The following is a 21,914-nucleotide window of genomic DNA, read 5'->3' as shown; positions in this document are numbered from 1 at the left end:
CCTCCAAAACTAACGAAACCTACATGTTCATTAAAATATTTCCAAAATGTAACTTAGGCTTGCAACATGGCACAGCAAAACTGATATTTGCTGAATGCCAAAATCATAAAATATGTTACTATTTTACCTCTGTAAGATCAGGGAACTATATCTCTAGACCATAAAAGAATTCCTAGCATATAATCTACACTCAATGAATACCGTGTTGGGGGTACCATTTTTTTAAAAAGATACACAAAAGCCCTGGGAAGAGGTCTACAGTCTATGATTATACTCTTTAAATAATTTGGTTGCTAGTATTTATCAAAAAATTTGACTTGACCCCAAAATTGTCACTAACATGCCGAAATTGTTAACTAGAATTGAGCATGTCAGAGTGACAGCCTGTCTGACTCACTTCCCATCACTGATAGAATAGAGCATATTAATTGTAGGTCTAGGATAACCGTATCTATTAGCAGGGTCATGCCTGGGTTTCCATGAAATGCCCAGATACCTATGTAAAATGTACTTTCAGGGGGATATACGTGAAAATATTAATAGTAATTATCCTCCTATTTTCATTGCCAGTCGTAAGTATTGATTTTCATCTCCTCTTTATTTCTACATTTTGACAACAAACCTATGTGAATTTTGTAATAAAAATTTAAATATATAAACTTCCAAGAAGACTATCCTTCCAAATACATAGAAACACTTCTACTTAATAACAGCTAAAACTTGTACATTTCCTATGTGCCAGGCACTGTTCTATGCATTTCATATGCTGTAAATTATTCAATGCTCACAATAACTCAGCGAGGAGGGTACTATTATCCCCATTTTACAAATGAGAAAACCAAGGCATAGAATGCCAGAATAACTTGCCAGAGATCAAACACAGTAAATCAAGAAGCCAGGATTGAAAAAAATCTCAATTTTACACATACTGTCTAGCGGTCATCTTCCATCATTGCTAGACCCTTTCAGCTCATTTGTGCTAATGCTCTAGTAATTCTGTGACCTTACTGAGAATTGCCTCTACCATTTATTTCGTTCTCCATCTTGCCACTGAAGTCCAGTCCGGATTACATGGTCACTATAATCATCTCTGTGAACCTCCTTAACCGCCTTGTCTCACTCGCCTTCCATTGCCCTCGGCTGGCAATACACCAACCCTGATTAAACTCTTTTATTCAGTGTCTGCAAACAAATAGTTGAGCGTTACTGGATAAAATCATGTGTCTATACTTACTAGACTGACTTCAAATTTACCATTACAAATCTCAATTTAGCACTCAAAAGTACATGATAATGCTAGTTTACCTATTACATTTCAATTTTTCCCTCTTCAAAATATCTGTTTCATGCCTTCACTCTACTCAAATCCTCAACTAATATTCCCCTTCCTCCTCACTCTTAGATGATGCTTTTGCTACAGAAAGCTATCATGGAAAAGATAAATGCAATGAGAAGTACTGCATATTTGCATTACCAATTCCAATAACCTACCTTCACCTGTAACCATATATTCTATGTTTCCTTCTGTACAAATATCAGCAACGTCTCCACTCTTATCTGAGACCAACTGTTCTAGTTGTGCTCTGAATCTAAGCTCCTTTTATTTTCAAAGAGTTTCACTCTACATCCATTACTTTATTCCACTCATCATCAATTTTCTCCTCTCTAAGTGATCATTCTCATAAACATACCAATATAGCTTAGTATCAACTCTCTTTTAGAAAAAGGAAAGAATATCTTTCTTGAGCCCACTTATCTCTCCATCCCCTGTCCCATTTCTCTGCTTCCCATTGCAACAAACCTATTCACTGTCTCCAATTCTTAGCCTCCCAATCTCTCCTTAAGGCACTGAATCTTTCCTATCACTGCACTGAAGGAATCAGATCTTCAATGGTCACCAATAATCTGTTTTAAATACTGCTTTATCTAGGACTCAGTGATACTACACTTGCCTAGTTTTCCTCCACCTTCACTGATCACTTCTTCTCAATCTGCTTTGCTGGCTTCCCCTGTTCTACCAAATCTGTTGTGACAGGGTATCAAAGTTCTATTCCTGGTTCTCTCTTCTCTAACTACAGCCTCTCAGATGATCCCATCCAGTTTCAAACGCCCTCTACATGATAATAAAACTCAATTTATATCTCATGTCAAGATCTCTCCTTCAGCTCTAAACTCCTAGATCCAACTGCCCACTTGACATCTCTCTTGGCTCTCCAGTAGGCATCTCAAACTCAGAGGCCAAACAGAACTACCATGGGTTTTTCCCAAAAATATACTTCCTACCCTCCCAGGCCTTTTTCATCTCAGGAAATGGCACTGCCAGCTACCCAATTGCTCAGGCTCAAAACCTAAAAGTCAATCTTGAATTCTTCCTCATCCTCCCCATCCTTACATCCAATCTATCAGTAAGTCCTTTTGTCCTGCCTTCTAAAACACATCTCAAATTTGGCCACTTCTCAAGTCCATGATAACAATTGGTCCAAGCTACCTTGCTGGGAGCGCTACAATGGTCTGTTATTTTGTGTCTCTGCCCCGACTCTTAACCCTTTATGGTCCAGCCTCCACAAAGCAGTGAGTGAGTTATCCAAAGCATGATTCATATCATGTCCTTCAGCTCTCATGCCCTATCACACACACCCTGTCACTACCTACTCACCTCTGCTTAAATCCTTCCCGTGCCTTCCGTTACACTTAAATAAAATCAAAACTTATCACTATGGTTTACAGGACTCTACATGCTCTAGAAGATCTGGTCCTTGACTGACTCTCAGATGTCATTTCCTCCCAATCTTCCCCTCAGTTTCAGCATGAGTCCCACACTAGTGTTCTTTATGTACCCTGAAATCAGGCTCATGTCTATCTTAGTGTTCTTCCCTTTGCTCTTTCCTTTGCCTCAAATTCTTTCCACTAAAGCCTTTCAAGGCTGCCTTCCTCATAGTACTTGTCAGGGTTTGAAATTATCTTATTTGTCTATGTTCATTGTCTTTCTCCCCCATTAGAACATAAGTTCCTTAAAGCCAGGAATGTTTTCCCTAGGCATTGCTGTGTTCCAGGCCCTAGAATAATGCCCAGCATCTAGATCTCGATGTCACAAAATAATAACTTTTTGACGGGTCACAGGAAAAAATTTGTGTCTACTTCTTGCAAAATTAAAATCTATGGTGATAGCAGATGACTAACCAAGAGAAATCTGACAGAGATGGTTAGAAAAGAAAAAGAAGAGTGATTATGGTCATTGCAGATAATTAGTCTTGTTTGAATGAAGTTGTAAACAGAAAATGTACTTATCCTTCAGAGACATACTGAACGAAATAAAACAATATGCCACATTAGTGAACTTAGACTCTATAGGAGACTCATAAGTAAAGAAATATATGCACCTGAACATGGAGCTTTTGAAAAGTTACATAGGTAAGAAAGGATCGTTAGGAAAAGAATTACGCCAGGAATCATTAGTAAAAGATTATAACCACACAAATACCAGAGTCACCATTAGAACATAGTGATCTGAAAGAAATCATAATTTTAAGACATATTAATAGGGATGTTACTTAGCTTGAAGTCATTCTCCAGTTTACTGGACATATATCTTAAGAAATCTTCAACTCTTTCCCTTCCTAAAATATCAGTAATGTGAGAGTCTCATGGGAGTCCCTGAAAAGGAGAAAGTTAACTTGACTTTAGTATTTGAACTGCAAAGCAGTGATCAATTAGTTTATTAATAATCAGGTAATTGAGCAGGGGTTCCCGAATAAAATGAAGAGTAGAAATAACCAGCAGGACAATTTTAAGAACCGTCTCTCAGCTTTATAAACTAATCCTTCTCTAATGGCCCTTTTTAATGTAATTTATAGTTTCATCATTACCCTTTTTGTATTAGTAATTATTTCTAAAATACCAAAGAACCATCTTTTTTTCAAGGTCCTTCCCTCAGTCTGATTTACAGCCCAGCTCGAGTTGGACTCTGTCTTTCTGAGGTTTGACATTTCAAAATATTTATTGCTCTCTTACATTAATGCCTTTCTCATGAATCTGAAGGTGACCGTTATTTCTTTCATCGTGTTGTAATTAAATGGATCAACTATTGCTTTATTATTTCCACTATTTGTCTGCACAGCACAGTAAAACTTTCAGATTAGAAAGTGATATTGAGCACTGTGTGAACTATAACAAACAAATATTTCCGAAAATATAGGGTCTTCTTGACGCATCGCTAAAGGAGCTGTTCCAAGCGAAAGCACAAAATCTTTAATATTTTATTGATCAGATCTAAACCTTCTGCCCAAAGTGGCAATTAAATTTCAATTAAACTGACTGAAAGCATCATATTAAATTTCAGCACTTTACGAGCTATCAGATAATGCTGCAGGACAAATCTTTAGTATGATCGCACTCTTTTCAAATTATATTATCCTGTTCATTCACAATAAAAGTGACAGTTTTAGGTATACTTTCAATATTTCTTGAATATAAACCCTCTAATGAACACATTTTATTGCCTTTAAATCAATTATTATTGGATATTTTAATAAAGTGAATTGAGCACTTTGTTTTACACACTGCTTAGAAGTTATTATATTTTGCAGTCTGCACAGCAAAGAAGTGAATCAGAGAGAGAGAGAGAGAAATGGCCAAATATCTGACAGTACAGGAGAAATGGAATGAGCCGTTTATGAGGAGGTGGGCTTCCTGTCTCACGCTATAACATTTAATGATACGTGCTAATTAGTATCTGATTAATGGGGTTTTTTTCTTTTTGAGATTTAGGTCCAAGTTCTAGAAGTAGCTCTTATCACAAGAGGAAGATGTTAGAGATCACAAAACATGCATGAATATAATCTTATGTTTACTAGGGCAATTAGAGACGTTAGGTCTTTGTTTATTTGATTCCATTCCTTTGTCCTTTGATTTCTGATTTGTAATTCTACATCTGAGTTTTTCAGAATAAAGTTCATGTTAAATGTGGACCAAGATTGTGCCCACGTGAATGATGTAAATGGAAGCTTGAGGCTTTTGGTTCTTCGTTTTGGCCCCCCTCGTGAATAATGCAGACTCCAGACTTTAGCATACGGTCGAGGTGATCAGTATTTATTGCCAACATGGTGAAAATGAATGCTTCGGTTCTGTGCTGTTCAGATAACTCATCACATACTTGAGACATCACCTCATATTCACTTCATACAAAGCTCAATGCACTGATCCCATTCCATATACATAGGTACACCATTAACACCCAAACTGAACAAACATAGCATAAAAGCATGCTTGGAGAGAGAAGATTAAGCAAGAGAATGCCTTCTACTTGGAAAGAACCTAGCCACCGATAAGGATTTTGCCCTGCTTTGTGAATACGAAGATGGCTTTATTGCTGAAGTTGAAAGGATGCTGTAATAACCTCAGTATAAGTCATTGGAGTGGATTAAATTAAAATTTAGATGAAAATCGTGATTTCTTAGAGAAATGATTCAATTAGATTATGTTTCCTGAATTTGAGTAATTGAGTCTCAAGGCGACAAGGGACTTTAACAAGTCATTAAAACCACCACTCTGTGTGAAACTGGATTGAGAGACCAACAGCAAGGCTGTTCATGGACCTGGCGTCAAGCTATAAGAGATGGAAGAACTCATTCATTAAATGTGGGGCCAGTAAACTCTGGCTTCCGTTTGGAACCCATATAGGAAGTAAACTACAAATTGCCCAACTCCTGCTGAAGTTGGCAGCACCTCCAAGTCACAATTTTAAGAATATTCCTTCCTGGCCCTGTTCTTTCTGTTATGCATGGGCCACATCAGCTGAAATTAGGTGGATACAGTTAGCAATCTACTGTTTACTGTGAATGAGCAGTAGAGGATCTGCTTCCCAACAACAACAAATTGTCGTTTAAAAATAAAAAGGTAATACAAGCAATTTAAAAAGTAGGAGAGGCTTTCCCTTACACATATAAGCATGGGAACTATTAAAAATACATTCTAACTTTGGGGCTGGCCCGGTGGCGCAGCAGTTAAGTGTGCACGTTCCACTTCAGTGGCTCGGGATTCGCCGGTTCAGATCCCGGGTGCGAACATGGCACCACTTGGCGCACCATGCTGTGGTAGGCGTCCCACATATAAAGTAGAGGAAGATGGGCACAGATGTTAGCTCAGGGCCAGTCTTTCTCCACAAAAAGAGGAGGACTGGCAGTAGTTAGCTCAGGGCTAATCTTCCTGAAAAAAAAAAATACATTCTAACTTTAAATAATCCTCTTTATCAGCAAATCCCTGTATCCATTTAACTGAGGCCTTACTTACAATTTCAGTCTGTTTAGTTGGGCACTGTTTTTAGTTAAACAGAGACAGTTAACAACGGACAAGCCTGAAAATGTTCTCTGTGATATCTAAGTGAGTTGGTGTTTTGTACACATTGACAAAGTATTGATGTATTGTGTGTGTGTGCAGGGGGTAACCTCTGTTTGGAAATTTTTTAAAACAATAGTCATAGTAGAAAATATTTCCCAATAAAGGTTAAACCTTCAAAGTTGAAAACCCGGGGTCCTGCCCTCCCAGACTTCCTCAGGTGCAGCTGACAGAACAGAGGGAAGCCATAATTGCCTTCCTAACCACTCTCTCACCCTCAGCCAGCCCCTCCAGGATTCGTTCTTTCTCCCAGATGTCTTCAAAGTGTTCAGAGTGAGCCACTAAGGCGAGAGAACACACTAGAAATCTTCCTTATATTTATTTTTGTCTAAAAATAAGAAGGAAATTAATCTCTACTAAAACTCAACATACAGTTTAAGACTGACAACCTCACTCAGACACGGGTCACTTACAGTAGGAGAGGAAGACTGAGAAAAAGGGTGCTCCACAAGGGCAGGGGAGGGCCCTCTTGCTTCATTTGTTTCCAGCCCATCCCTGCACATAGCATCTCCACCTACCCAGGTAGACAGACTTCCAAGTCATGTCATCTAGTTGAACTAAACTGATGGCCAAGATGGCCACATGGCTTTAAGGATTCCTGCAGAAAAACTGCGGTCATGCAAGCACAAGGGCTCTTCTTGTTCTACTCCAGTGCTTCCCATTCATATTACAACTTAAAAAAGAATGATGGCCTCGATAGGTCCAACAAAAACTCAGGCCCCAAAAACGTGAAATTATCAGGAAGATTTGAAATACAGATTTACATCTACAACTGCCGCTAACGATCTTTCCCCTGCTCATGCAACAAATAATTCTTGAACATTCACAATGGGCTGAGCAGTCTTCTAGGCCCAGGAGATGACATCAGACAAATGCACAAATCCTTGTGCTCATAGGGAAGAGGGGTAAGATGTATAATAAACTACTAAGTAAATTATATAGGGTATTCAAAGGTAATAGGAAAAAAATGAAACAAAGAAAGGGGAAAGGGAATGCCGGGAAGAGTTTATAATTTTAAAGAAGATGATCAGGGAAGGCCTCACTGTGATGATAATACGTGATAAAAATGATGCAATGGTGATCAGAAAGACATATCAAAACTAAACAGCCACCACGTGAAATTGAATATCTACAATTCGAAAGCAAAGGCATTGGTGTAAATTACAAAAATGAAATATGTTTTAAAAAATTTTTAAATGCGCTTCAAAATTAGATCATTCTTTTAAATCTTTAATTTTGTGTATATTTTTGACATAAACATAATATACTAGTACAGTGGAAACTGTATAATATTTATAAACACATAAATACATATATTAGAGATGAGTTCTCCAAAAATCTTTCCATGATAAAAGAATTTGGGGAGTACTTCTGTAAACTACAACCAAAGCAATTTTTCTAGAATAAAAACTTGATCTCCCTCTTGCTTAGTTAATGCCCTTTCATAGTTTCTGGTTGCCCTAAAGAATATATCTTGGCTCTTGAGACCCCACCTGACCTGGCTGCTCTCCCCTCCCCACCTCAGCCTACATTTCAGTGAGACTGAACTTCTCCCAGTTCCAAGAGTACGCCATGCTCTCTCTCACCTCCTGGCCTGCACATACTCTATTCCCTGAATTGGGGACACTCTTTCAGGGACCACCCTCCCTCTCCAGGGCCTTCTCCAGTTTTCACGTGGCTAGCTGCTCTTTGTCCTTCACGTTGTGAACCGCTTCAGAAGTCACTTCCTCCTGGAGGCCTTCTCTGAGTCATCAGCTTAGTCACCCTTCTAAATTATCATCCCGGCACATACTTATTCCAGCTACTCTGTGAGCAATGGGAGGGCACGGACTTAGTCTGGGTCTCTGTTGTGGTCTCAGAGCCCAGTTCAGTGATGCACATAATAGTTACTTCATATGTATTTGTTAGCGAATAAATAAATACATGGATGTAGCTACTGCATGTTCAAGTATTGCTACCAATTTCGTAGCTTCCGTCCACACTCATAGCATTCAGCACTCCATTGATTGTGCTCTTATGACAGTCACTCTACATATCTTTGTAAGAGAACATTTTACTCTGGATTTTAATTATTTTCACCTTGGATTGTGTGATCCCTGGATTCAATAAGCTGATAGTCCTTTGGGTTGTGCCTAACGTATTATGAATACTCCAAAAATATTTATCACATGAATTTCCTTGAGGATGTAAGCTACAATCCTCAGTTAAGGCATCTATATGTTCACTGATGATTAATTTTCACATGGCACAATGTCTTGTAAATAGGCTCTGTAATTTTATTTTGGACTGCTGTGAAGGTTACTTCTCATTCAAATTCATAAACTTGAAATAATTATTTTTTAATATTTTTAAATTAATTTTACAATGACACCATAAGCATGATAGATGGGATGACTGTAGAGTAATATCAATATACCAATATATTTTATGTGTATTCTGAGTGTGTGAGTGTGTATGCATCCCCATGTGTCTTCCCCATGTAACCAAAGGCTGACCCTACCTCACCGATACCTCGAGGAGGAGCTTAATGTGAGGTTCCACAAGATCCCATCTTATTTATGATCTTCTCATTAGGAAGATACATAAGAGAGTAAATGTGACTATAAGGGACCAGATATTCTTCCTTAAGAAAGACTGATCACATCCCCCTGCTTCAAATGGTGTTGGTCTTAACTCTTCCCAGGTGAAAGAATCCCCTAATTACACAAACCTTGGAGCAGCCGAATGACATAACAAAAGAAAAATGTTAAGAGCAGATGTACCTGGACTGCCTCTTGTAATTTTCCGGCGACATTTTTTCTGTGGAATACTCTTGATTTTTTTCTTCACTTTTTTCCTAAAGCTACACCAAGTTTTGATGGCTATTTATAGACAATCCCTAGCTTTAGCCAGAAATAAAATCAAATCAATGAATGTAAATATAGAAAGAAATGCTGTTTGTCTATAGGACACGCTGTTGGCATTTAAGCACACAGTCCACAATCTGAGCTGTACGTTGTGTTGATAAAGTGCATGGAATTTGAGAGAGCATTTTTTCAATGATTCAGTATGTTTGGTTTACTCTTAGCTATAAACACCTTTTTCATACAAATCTGCCTTTCCTTCTAAGGCATACATATGTAAGCAATCTTGACAAACTAATCAAGCCAAGCTACTAATAAATTTATTTGATAGCTATTCTTTGCATATCTCATGTCTCCTAAATATATAAAGACTAATTTTTATTGCATTTTAATGGAATGCTTTGGCAAGTTTTTATGTTTGTGGTTTATTTAGCGACAGTGAAAGTCTTCAGATAAGGCTCTATGTAAGAGATATAAGTAGATGGGGAACGGAAGGGAGGGAGAGGAGATGGGAGGCACAGGGATTGCTGTGCTCAGAAAGTGCTTTGCATTTCACTGAATCCTTACAATTCATTCTCAAGTACAGTAGCTCTGTTGTGTGAGCAAATCTCTTTGCCTAGACCATAATAATTGAACTTTCACAGATTTCTCAAGTACATCGAAACTGCTGCTAAATCAGAAAGGGTGAACTGAAGCCTGCTCCACTATACCACACTTACTCATCTCCAATGCTATGCTGGATTTATTTTTGACACTGAGAAAAGAACCATGAATTTTTGTCAACTGCAGCATGGGAATTTACATTTGTTCTATAAAATGCACTGAAAGGACCAGCCTGCGCTTTGAGAATGGGAAATGTAATCTATCCAACTCTCAATAAACTTGAGAATATATATCTGGTTAAACCCATCTAAAATGAGATGCAGTCCTGGCAATATGGTGGGCTCAGAAAGGCTGGCAATAAAAGTAGATATACAGTATCTGACATCAGATTGTTTCAAGCTTAATTTCAGTAAAGTAATAATGTCAGGAAAAGAAACGCTCTGTGATGCACAGATTGATACCATTAGATAGAAACTATGCAATGCCTTATGAACACAACCATTTTTGACTTGATATTATGAGTAAAGAATAGAGCAATATTCAATGTGCCAGCTCCAGATTTGCAGTTATAAAAGTTGACCAGGATGGTGGTCAGGGAAAGAGATAAAATATGGCAAATATATTCTTCTCTAAAGAAAATCAACTAGGATTATATTGCTCTAAAATATGTTCTGCGTAAATGCCCTCCACAATTTGCCCTGGGTAGCAAGTAATTGCCCACATTCGATGAGGAGGAGCCTTCAAACACAGAATATTAAACAAAGAACGCATATGTATCTTAGTCAAACAAAACAAAAGCGACTCGGTGGCACATCTACTTCAATGGCAGAGATGCATGAAATAATTGGTGAAAGGCGATGGATATCTTGAGAAACCCAAGCAATGAAAGCCCTGTTCCATTTATTTTTCTCTTAAATTGCTTTTTCCAGTCAATAAATAATCACATAATCACATCCTACTTCCAGGAGAACATACATGGCTGCCACCCTTAGCAGGTTTCATTTGTGGGCTCACACCTCTATTCAGGATTCCAAGTGTCAGGTCTGCCTTTGGTTTTCATCTTAACAAATGTCAAGTGCATTTTGTCTTCAAAAACAATGGCGTTTCTGGTTTTACTTGTCCCGTATGAAAGATCACTCCCTACTCTCCTTCCTCTTTTGGAGAAGACATTACAGCAAGTTCAGGCACCGATCAAGTTTGTAAAAAATGAAACGGAGCCCGCCCCTCAAGGGAAAAACACACATAGAAACATACTCTCCACTCCCCACTCCAGTAAACATACATGCCCACATTTCCTATGCAAACATGGCTAGCTGCCCTAACAAAGAGATGGCTTAGCCATACACCCTTAAAAACAAGGAGGCAAGTAAACAACCCATAAAGAATTATCCTTCATAATTTTGGAAAATATTATGGCAAGCTTAAATCAACAGCTAATGCCACAACTAAAAAATTATTTCTAAATCTATTTCATTATATATTTAGCATGCTCCTGATTACACTGTGAACTGAATAAAAGAGGGGAAATTAAATTTTTTCTTCCACCTCCAAAATAATGAAAAGATTATTGACAAATCAATATTGTTGCTATTCATAGTTGCATCCTTAAGCCATTTTGGGGGAAATGTTATGCTTTTCTCCATTTGTATACCATGTCTGTCCTCTGTCATTCCCTTTCTCTTTAATCTTGTTTGAGTGTACAGCTCGCTCGTCCTTATTTTATTGACTCAATCACAGGCGCACTGTCACTTTTTATAAAATGGTCACTGCAGAATCACATCAAGCAAATTTTTGATTCTGCAGTCAGTAATTTAGTGCCTTTATGGAATTGCAATTTCAGGGCTCACTGCTTGTTTTTCTAAAATGTACTTTAGGAATTAGTTACTCCAGCCACAAATCAGTTGAATTTATGCACAGTTGTAATACAGTTTATGGCCTCATGGTACATTGCTTCAAAAACAGCAGATGTGAAATTATGATAAATATAATGAGTGTTTTTTTGCCTGATCTAGTGGAGTAGAGAAGGATCTGGAGCGTGTTTACCTATCCCATACAGTACATTTAATGTCTTAGTCAGGAGCCCTGACAATGGCTGATTAATGTCCTCATCTCCTTTATTAAAGATAAGAGTAGGACTGCAGTCAGGAGATAGAAAGCACACCATAAATCTTCGTAAAATGAGCAGTCAAATAATCACTCATCAGAAATAAAATCTACATACATTAACACTAACACGCAGCCTTCCGCGCACGCTCCCATAAAAAGCAGGAAGAGATGGCAGGCCCGAAGTTTTAATTTGAACTAGTTCTTTAAGTTGAATATTACCAACCCTGTAACCTGGATGCAAAAGCTGGCATTTAAAAGCACATGTGAAACGAGCAGATGCCTCATCATTACATTAAGAGCATGAAGCAGGCAACAATTAAGCGATTCACTGGAAAGACATAATGCTGATCTATGCTAGCAATTAATCACAGAATACATTAGACAATGATGGGTGACCTACAAATTTTTGACAAAATAATTTTTCATCATGTTGGCGATTTCTTAGCCTAATATGCCTGCAAGGCACAGAGTCAAAACCTGTCATTTATTCCATCGCTCCTTGACAGGCGGCAACCTGTCTTCCAGACAAAATGAACATTATCTGTGCTCACTAGACATTTAGTGCAGGGCTATGCTTATGACTAATGATAATCGGCAGACAGAAATGTTAGAGTCTGAAATAATGTTCTCTTTGTTAAAGAAATTTCTTGAGGTAGAATTTTTTTTTTCCGAAAGATGTATAAAGATAAAAACTGGGTTTTTAATGCAACTCCGAGAACCAATATTTCCCTTCAAACAAAATAAACAGAAGGATGTAAAAATTTTTTAAATTAACACCTCATTTGAATACCGACTCTTGCCTGAAAATTTCCTAGGTGGTTAAAAACTGAGATGCAAAAGAAAGCTCGGGAGATAGAGCCTTAAACAAGAAAATATGGGCAAGCTGTTTTGTGTTCCAGGTTTTATTTTGAATCTGGTGGAAGTAAGTTTGAAACATCATGAGTGCGTGTGCTGCAGAATATAAATAAGTGAAGACCGTGTTGAGAAATGTACTCCCACCACCCCTATTTCTCTTGGTTTCCATCCGTCACTAAGATCTTCTTTTACCTGAGACAAACTAAAGCATATTTGAAGAAAACGGTTTGGAGGCAGAGAAATGCATAAAACTGCAAATTTATTAAATGCATTTAAAATTCCACAAGCAAGTCGCTTGTCTTGTACTTATAATTAATATAATTCTTTTATGCGCTTTGGATGAAGAGAAATGGAGTTTTTTGGTTATTTTTCTTGTGCATTACATGTGCAAAATACCATCTTCGAGCCAGATTTTTCTTTGGACTCAGGCACCAAATTCCTATTAGCCTTAATGGGACTTACACATGCACGTTGATAGGAGAATATACCCCTTAGGCTGGAAATTTAAAAGAACAAATGGCAAGGACATCAAAATACTAAAGTCTAATTTAGATGGTCCATAAGCCCGCACAGCTCCTTTCCTGAGAAGGCAAGCAAATGTTGTACCTTATGATGTTTCTGATTGTTTTGATAGCCCTGTAAATACATCATCTAGACTCATTACTTAAGGGGAAAGTCTGCTTTTATCAAGCAATGAAACTTTTGACCACACATGTTTGGTTTAAATCGTGCTTTTTGCAATTTTGCATAATGCATTGTTGCAAGTTAGATGTAGTTCGTTGTTTCAATCACAACACCCTGCTTTGGATGGATCATACAGCTTGTATGTCCTACTTTCCCCAAAGATGAAAGGGAAGAGGAAAATCCGAAGGCTTTTGAAGCCAAATCGTAGACATTCTATTAGATTTGCTCCAAATTCCTTCCAGAAAGAATCTGGCTGGTGTACAGTCCAAAGAAGTCCATGTTATTCCGATGAGATGGCAGCTGACATTCCATAAATCACATGAGTTTGTTTCATCAATATACAAGGCCAGATAGTCATCTATCTGGCAAAAGTGGGGCTTGTTCTGTTATTGTTCAAAACAATTCAGTGAAGGATGCTGAGAAAATTACCCTGTCCTCTCTAAACATAACCAGGGTTTCCAGTTCAAGGATCTGCATATACTGAGGAGGAAAGCTAATATTTAAATGTCTGTCTAATCTCAGCATAACAAACAACTTTAGCCTTCAGTGATCACAAATCCCTCATTTTCTGGGCTTTCATTTTATCTCTTGCAAAACAAATATGAAAAAAATATCACCCTTTTTCTCCATCACTGGGCTCCGTTTTCTGTCATGTATGTATTGATTCATCAGCCCCAAGAGGCTTCTGAATGAGGGCGGTGAGAACTTGAATGTTCTGACAAGTCTCCTGCAGGAGGTTACAACTACCGACAGTTACTAACTAGGTTAGAATTACTGCTTCCCTACGAGGACAAAGCTAGTTCTGTGTCCGTTATTCCCACTTCCATATGGAAACTTCCAGAAAATCCTTTGTTTTATTCAAGACTGTGAAACTTTAATCCAATAAAAATATGAAGGAGAGATATGGGCCTGTACAGTCAAATGGCCATTTGATACAAGTCATCCGTTAAATGTCGTAACAGAATAAATTAAATTTGAGAAAAATAAAGCAGAATATTAAAATTTAGAAGGCAGCCAGCCTAGCTTAGAGCTAAGGAGCTAGAGCTCTGTGCTTGCAAATTCTAATTCTGGAAATAGCTAACGTTGTGAGCTGAACCTCACTTCTACTTAAGCTCTTCCGGCTCATGTTACCTCAGTCCCCTTCCCGCACACGCCCCTTCTCCCTCTGCGTCAGCTGATGTTTCTCTACAGGTAAAATGGACACAGAAGAAGGAACCAACACCGATGCAAACATCTGGTGTCTGGATCATAATCACAGCAGAGTTGCCCAAGAAGATAAGGTTGAAACATGTGGAAGAAAATAGCTATTGGGTGAATTTTATGAGCATGGAAATGATGACACTGCACGTAGGACCTGTGACTTCGCTTCTGTTTTCAAACCCACACTTTATTGAATAATGAAGATTCAGGAATTGTTTTAAAATCATGCCTTCCATTTTCTCTATTTCCTTTAGGTTCACAGGATAGTAGTGAAAACACTGACAAGGAAACCAAAGTCATAACATCACTGTACATTTGAATTGAGGAGACTTAGAAATCATCCAGCCCATGCATGAATTCTTCTCTGCAACATCCATGTGCCATGCCATATTTGCCCTATTCTCTCTGTGATGTGAAATTTACCTTGAGTGAGACCTTCTTCCCATAGGCATATAAAAAGATGAATAACCGTAGTTACCATTTATTTAACACTTACTACATACTACACACTGGGATAAGACCTTTACATGCATACCCTCATTTAAATCCATTTGAAGTATTATAAACCCATTTTAATGATGAAGTAACGAAAACAGAGTTTAGGAAACTTCCACAAGGGCACGGAGCTGCTTAGTTCTGTCTGATTCTAAAGACCGTGCTCCCAACAGTTATGGAATAACACCTCCTTGAAATATACACACATTTAGTTTTAGTCTTGCAAAATAAACTGATTCCACACACGTATCATCATCACTTCCCCACTGCCTATTCTGTCTCCTCTCTTACAAGAGACATTTTAGTCTAATTCAACATTTCTAGTTGTCTGGGCTATTTCTCATGTGACTTCGCTTTGATTGCCCTCTGTGTCCTTCTTATTTTCCCCTAGGTATTCTCTTAAATTGTGGCATCTAGAACAAAATGTAATAATTTTTGTGAGGTCTGGCCACTTTTTCTGGAAACTGTAGTACTTTTATTAATATGGACTAAGATGAAATTAACTTTGGTCTTAGGTCATATATTGGAAGTACTAAACTGTTTCACTTGGTTGATGCATGAATATTGCATCTAATCAAAGTACAACCTGCATTTCATATGACCATGATACATCTCTCCTGGATTTCCATCTGTTCTCATCATCAGTGGGATATGGACCCTCTCTAGGCCTCAGTTTTCTCATTTATGAAAGGAGCTGGTTGATTGGTTTCCTTCCAAGACCTATTCCAGTTAAAATATTACTTGCTTCTTCAACGTATATGCTGGTAAATTCTTGTAGATGTCTTTCATGTCCCTCCCTCATCCAGTGTATGTAGGCCCTCGTACCTTCTGTAAACACAGGTTTTCTTCTCTCTGAATTCACTCAGTCTTCTGGCTTTAAATACCATCCATAAGTCAGACTTTTAACATCCAACTGCCTATCTGACATTTCCACATGGATATCTAATAGTCAGACCAAACACACGTCTCAAAAACCAAAGGTTCCCCCAAGCCTGCTCTTCCCTCAGCCTTTCCCCATTCAATAAACATCACTGCCATCTCCCCAGCAACTCAAGGTAAAATACTAGGAGTCCTTCTTGATTTCTATATTTTGTTCACCCTCAGCATCAAATTTTTCATCTAGCCTTGATGATTCTGCTCCAAAATACATTTAACATGCAAACAATTCTATCTCCACTATTCCCAGCATAGTCCAAACCTTGGGCTAACGTGGAAGCATCCCAACTAGTCACCCTTCTTCTGTTCTCTTCTTCTTTTATCCATTACCCATATGGTAGTCACCATGTCCTTTCACTGTATAATCACATCATGTCACTCTTCAGTTTAAAACCTTCCAATGGCTTCCTATCAGAACAAAATCCAACTTTTCTACCGTGGTTTATAAAGTTAACATGATCAGCCCCTGGCTATCTCTCTCGCCTCATCTTCTTTCATGATCCTCTTTTCACTATGCTCCAGCCACAAGGAGATTTTTTCCCGTTTATCAATCATTCATGGTTTACTCGTGCCTTACAACCTTTCACTAGTTGGTACTAGCTAGAATGCTCTTCTCTTGATCTTTGCCACCTGGGCTCCTTCTTGTCATTCATCTATCAGCTTAAATACCATCTCCTCAAAGAAATCTTTCCAAATCAACTGAGCAAGCTCCATAGAGAAACACCCTTATGCATCTTGTTCTTAGCTCCATGCCCAACACCTAGAGCATGACTAGCACATAGTGGGCACTCAATAAATATTTGTTGAATGAATGAATGATCTTCACTTTTCTTATCTGTAAAATGAAGGAGATGGATTGAAAAATGGCAAAAACTTCTTTAGTTCAATCATATTAAGTATATGAGTTGGTCACCAGTAATTTGGGCACTCATATTGAATCCACTCTATTCCAATCTATTTCAACATTTGAAAAGATTTTCTTTTCTAACAATAAAATCTATTAATAACTGATATTGCTGAGCATGATGATACCATACTTTCTTGAGGTAATATTAATTATGCCTATTTTTATTAGCCGTAAGTACCACCAGCACCCTTTCTTCAGAGCTGTATTGACTCATATCTGCTGTTAATGTTTGATTTATTTGGTCATAGAAAAAATTTACATGCCAATGTAAATAGGGATAAGAAAGGGATACATGCATTTTATAATTTATTATATGAGATCCTATACCCTATTTTTTAACAGAAAAGACAGAGAAACACTTCTACTGTTAAGACTAATACATAATAAAAATATATTTGTCTCACTTTATTCTGTTTACATACATAGTTCTTTTTATTTTATAGCCTTTACATGACACATACTTATTTCAAGATGGTGTGAATTAACTCATCTAATCCAAGCTCTTAAGAACCTTTTCCTATCCAGTTTTATGATTATTGTTACCTATCATCTTTTACCATCTAGATGAATTCTTTGAAAAGTAATGGAGACAGTATGTATATCATATTCTACTGGGTCTCAAAATGCCAATAGCACCTGAGGACTTTGTAATAAGCCCAGCTATCAACAGTGTGTTTTACAACTGCTTCCCTTTTTTGCATAGATTCAGGTCCATATTCCAGGGTTAAGGGAAAGTCTTGTATTTTTTGGTCACCTTCCAATGGATTATTTCTTCAACATTTTCCCGGGGTGAGAAATAGTCAGTCCCAAACACACTAGTGCCTATAACCTCATCCTATGATGATTTAATGCTGGTTACATGAAGGTAAGTCTTACACAAATATCCTATGGGCCCATATATGGGAAACATGAACACACTGTCATTATCACTTGATAGCTGATAGTTATAGGGGAAAACAAACGAACAACCTTTCCTTTTTTGGGAAAATACAATTTTTAAGCCACATTCCATTTATCTATATCAATATTTGTAGACATAAGTATCTTACAGTACCACCCACATAGTTATTTGTTGATCCATTCCTGTAGTCTATCAATCTTTTTTCAATTCTGGGTTCACGGCTAGAGTGGTGTAGCAGTGTATATTGCATCTCTATGATAATTTAATTTAACTGCAGTGTGCTAGGGTCTAGATTGCTCCTCTTAGCAGCCAGAGGTGACTGAAAACAGTGCTGGGGCCTAGATTGTTGTCAGCAATAATTACTGGCTAAAGAGAGCTTTAAAAGAATATGACAGTCTAAAGAAATCTCCAGCAGTAAGAGTCAGAGTGTATATAAGGATATATATACGGGTATTTTAACAAGACCATAAATTTCTTTGTCAAAACAGTTCATAATTGATTAGCTGACAAAGTCTGTAAACTGCATTTGCATCTTTGTATACTCCTGTATGGTATCTATTTGCTCCAGGCATGTTTCCCTGATGGGTTCATATATACTGATAATCTGAAAATGAAGAAATGTCTGGGTAAATTACCAGAGAATAAATGGAACAAAGAAAAAAAAACTTTGCTCATGTATTTTCTCTGTTTTCTATTCACACAAAAATAAATGCAACTTTAAAAATCAAAGGAAACAAATGAATGACTCTCCCCCCTTTAATTAGCACATTAGGAAGAACTGTAAGCACACACACTATTTCAGCAAATGGCATTGGATTTGAGTGATGCCATATGATGCTCAACTAAAATGCTTGTCCTAGAAAGCGCTCTTTAGTCATGTGCTGACTTCTTCAGCCTTTATTTCTGTAAACTAGGAGTCAAAAGAAAATGATAGGAATCCCAACACCATGACTGCAATAGCATTCTTTTTTTTTTTTTCTTTTTTAGGCTAGGCTTATAGGAAAGTAATTATCCATGAGCAATAAAATAAACAAACAAACCGAAAAAACCTATTTGGTTAAGTTAGTAAATATATAGGTGGTTATAGAAACAAAAACTTACTTTCATATGGTTTTGCATTTTGTTTTTAGTGCCATGGAGTCGATTCTGACTCCTGGTGACCCCGTGGACAGCAGAGCAGAACCCTGCTTGGTCTTTTAGTGCCATCCTCTCACCTTTGACGCTGTATCAGACAATGCTTCATTGCTATTCAAAGGGTTTTCATGGCCATTTTTTTCAGATGTGGGTGGCCAGGCCCTTATTCCTAAGCTTAGCCTGGGAGCTCCAGTGAAACCTGTCCACCATGGGTGACCTTGCTGGTATTTGAAATACTGGTGGCATAGCTTTCCGCATCACAACAACATGCAACCACCACAGTATGACAACCCACAGATGGGTGGTGTGGTTCCCTGATCAGGGAACAAACCTGGGTGGCAGCAGTAAATCTTAACCACTAGACCACCAGGGCTGGCTGCATGGTTTTGCACTAGCTACAAAATAATGACTGAAGCGCTCCAGCCTGGTGACGCTGCTTAGCAATGGCATAGTGGAGGTTGTGGGATTGTTGATTAGTCATTTAGCCTTCAAGGTAAGAACTAGTAGAATGTTTTCACAACCTATTTGAGAAGTGGAAGAACAAAATTAATCCCAAGACTATTTTGGACATTAAGAAGAGAAGATTATGTTTGAAAAACTTCACCTTAGTTTGAAAACTTTCTAACACTACTACCTCAAACAAAATAGGAGGAGAAGAAATCAGAAACCTGTGTGACTGTCCACTAGCTTGCCTTCAGGAGAGCCAGGTCCCAAGGACTGAAACACGTTCTCAGACAAAGGACACTATCATGTTCTTCCCCTTCTGGTGCCACGCTCGCCATCCACCGTCTTGTGGTTATTGCCTCACAACTGTGAGAAACCTCAGGGCTGTGTAGGACTTAACTTCCATCTTGTTAGGTACTCGAACTCTCATTCTGGTGTTAATACGAGGAAGGTTCTTTCACGTTCATGATCTTTTAATTCTTTGTATATTCTATGAGAAGGCTTTAAGAGCAAGGGACTTCCAGGAGTTATTTCAAACCATATATTCCTCACTTGAGCTCTTTACTCACTACTAACTTGGTCTGTACCAAACAAGTTAGCATATATCACACGCTACCTTGCATGTTGCCTTCTGATTTCATAAGTGCATACCTTGTTTCCCTAATTACATCGTAAACTCATCAACAATAAAGTCTGCATCTCATCCATAAGCCATTCCACCCAAAAAACCCCTGCAGACATGAGTCTTTGGCACCCAGAAAGTACCCATAAATACTTGGGGCTTGATAATATAATTTGGGACCATTTTTATACATAAGGGCAGGATATAGATCTCAGTAATGATTTTTTTTTTTGAGGAAGATTAGCCCTGAGTTAACATCTGCTGCAAATCCTCCTCTTTTTGCTGAGGAAGACTGGCCCTGAGCTAACATCTGTGCCCATCTTCCTCTACTTTATATGTGGGATGGCTGCCGTGGGATGGCTGCCACAGCATGGCTTGCCAAGTAGGGCCATGTCTGCACCTGGGATCTGAACCAGGGAACCTTGGACCACTGAAACAGAATGTGTGAACTTAACTGCTGCACCACCTGGCTGGCCCCAGTAATGATAATTTTTATTTATTCATTTGTTTATTCTACAAATTCTACTGAGGTACCCCAGGTTCCATCCACAGGGACAGGTGAATTAAAGAAAATATCGTCCTGCCCTCAGTGAGCCAACAGTCTAAAAGAGGAAATAGGATTCAAATAAATAATTATAATGCCTTAGGATACATGCTGCCATAAAAGTTTGTATGAGGTTAGGAGAAAGAAGTAATTCATAGAAATAGAGGCTTGAGTAGGTTCTCAAAGAATATATTCAAAAAGTGGAAGGTGATAGGAAGAATTTTCGAGGCAGAGGGAAAAGTAATAGTTGGTATAGCGGGAATATAGTGAACGTTTGAATCATAGGAGATAGATAGAGTTGAAGAGGGAAGCGTCCAAAAATTTAAGCACACTCTATGTTTCACTTTTCAGAAATTTCTTTAAGTGCTGCACCCACTCTCCTCATTTTACCTCCTCTCCATGGCAGACTTTCCCCTTGATGTCCAGTTCTGAAGCTCTCCATCTATTCCTGAGCTCACCTTCATCTAGGACACAAGTACTGGCTCCCCCTTGTTCTCGTACCCATGATCATGGGACGGATTCTGAAGACCGCTGCTCGGCAAGGAACCCAACCCCCTCAGCTATCCACTTACACCAACGAAAGCTTAGACAGTAAACTTGCCCAGGGAAGTTTTGTACGTCTTTCTAAAGAGTTTGGACTTCATCTTCTAGTCTAGGCAAGGGGTGCTATTTTTATATTTTGTTCAGGAAGCCCTAGCAAAAAGATGAACATTTAATAGGATATAACTCGAATGGCATTAAATATAGATCATAACCTTTGATTCCCATTACAGTATTCTGAGAATTAATGGAATGATGAACTCAAACCACTAATCCAGGTAAACATTTGATCCATTGTTGTTTAGATTTTGGAAAAAGCATATGAATCAAGTCTTGGAAATATGCCAATATTCTACTCTGCAGATTTCAGTGGTACTTCTGATATCCATATGTCATTACACATGGATGATTTATTAATCATCAGATGTATTTTAAAATACTGCACACACGCAGATTATAATGTGCCCAAGAATCATGCACTGTAGTGCATGATTTATGCTACAGATTTCTCTATTTAACCTCGAGGTTTTGTTTTTTCTGGAGGCAATCTCTTCTGAAAAGATTGGCTTTATGCCTCTGCTGTTCTTCAGTAGATAAAGGAGCTTTACACTGCAATCTTAAGAGAAGGAGCCATTTTTCTTATCCCAGCTAACAATCATTTCCATTATTGGTGAAGCGCTATCTCCTATTGAACTTCAAGTTCAGTT

This window comes from Equus quagga, chromosome 2 (assembly GCF_021613505.1).
Source record: "Equus quagga isolate Etosha38 chromosome 2, UCLA_HA_Equagga_1.0, whole genome shotgun sequence".
Taxonomy (NCBI): Eukaryota; Metazoa; Chordata; class Mammalia; order Perissodactyla; family Equidae; genus Equus; species Equus quagga.
This window is presented reverse-complemented; position numbering follows the sequence as displayed.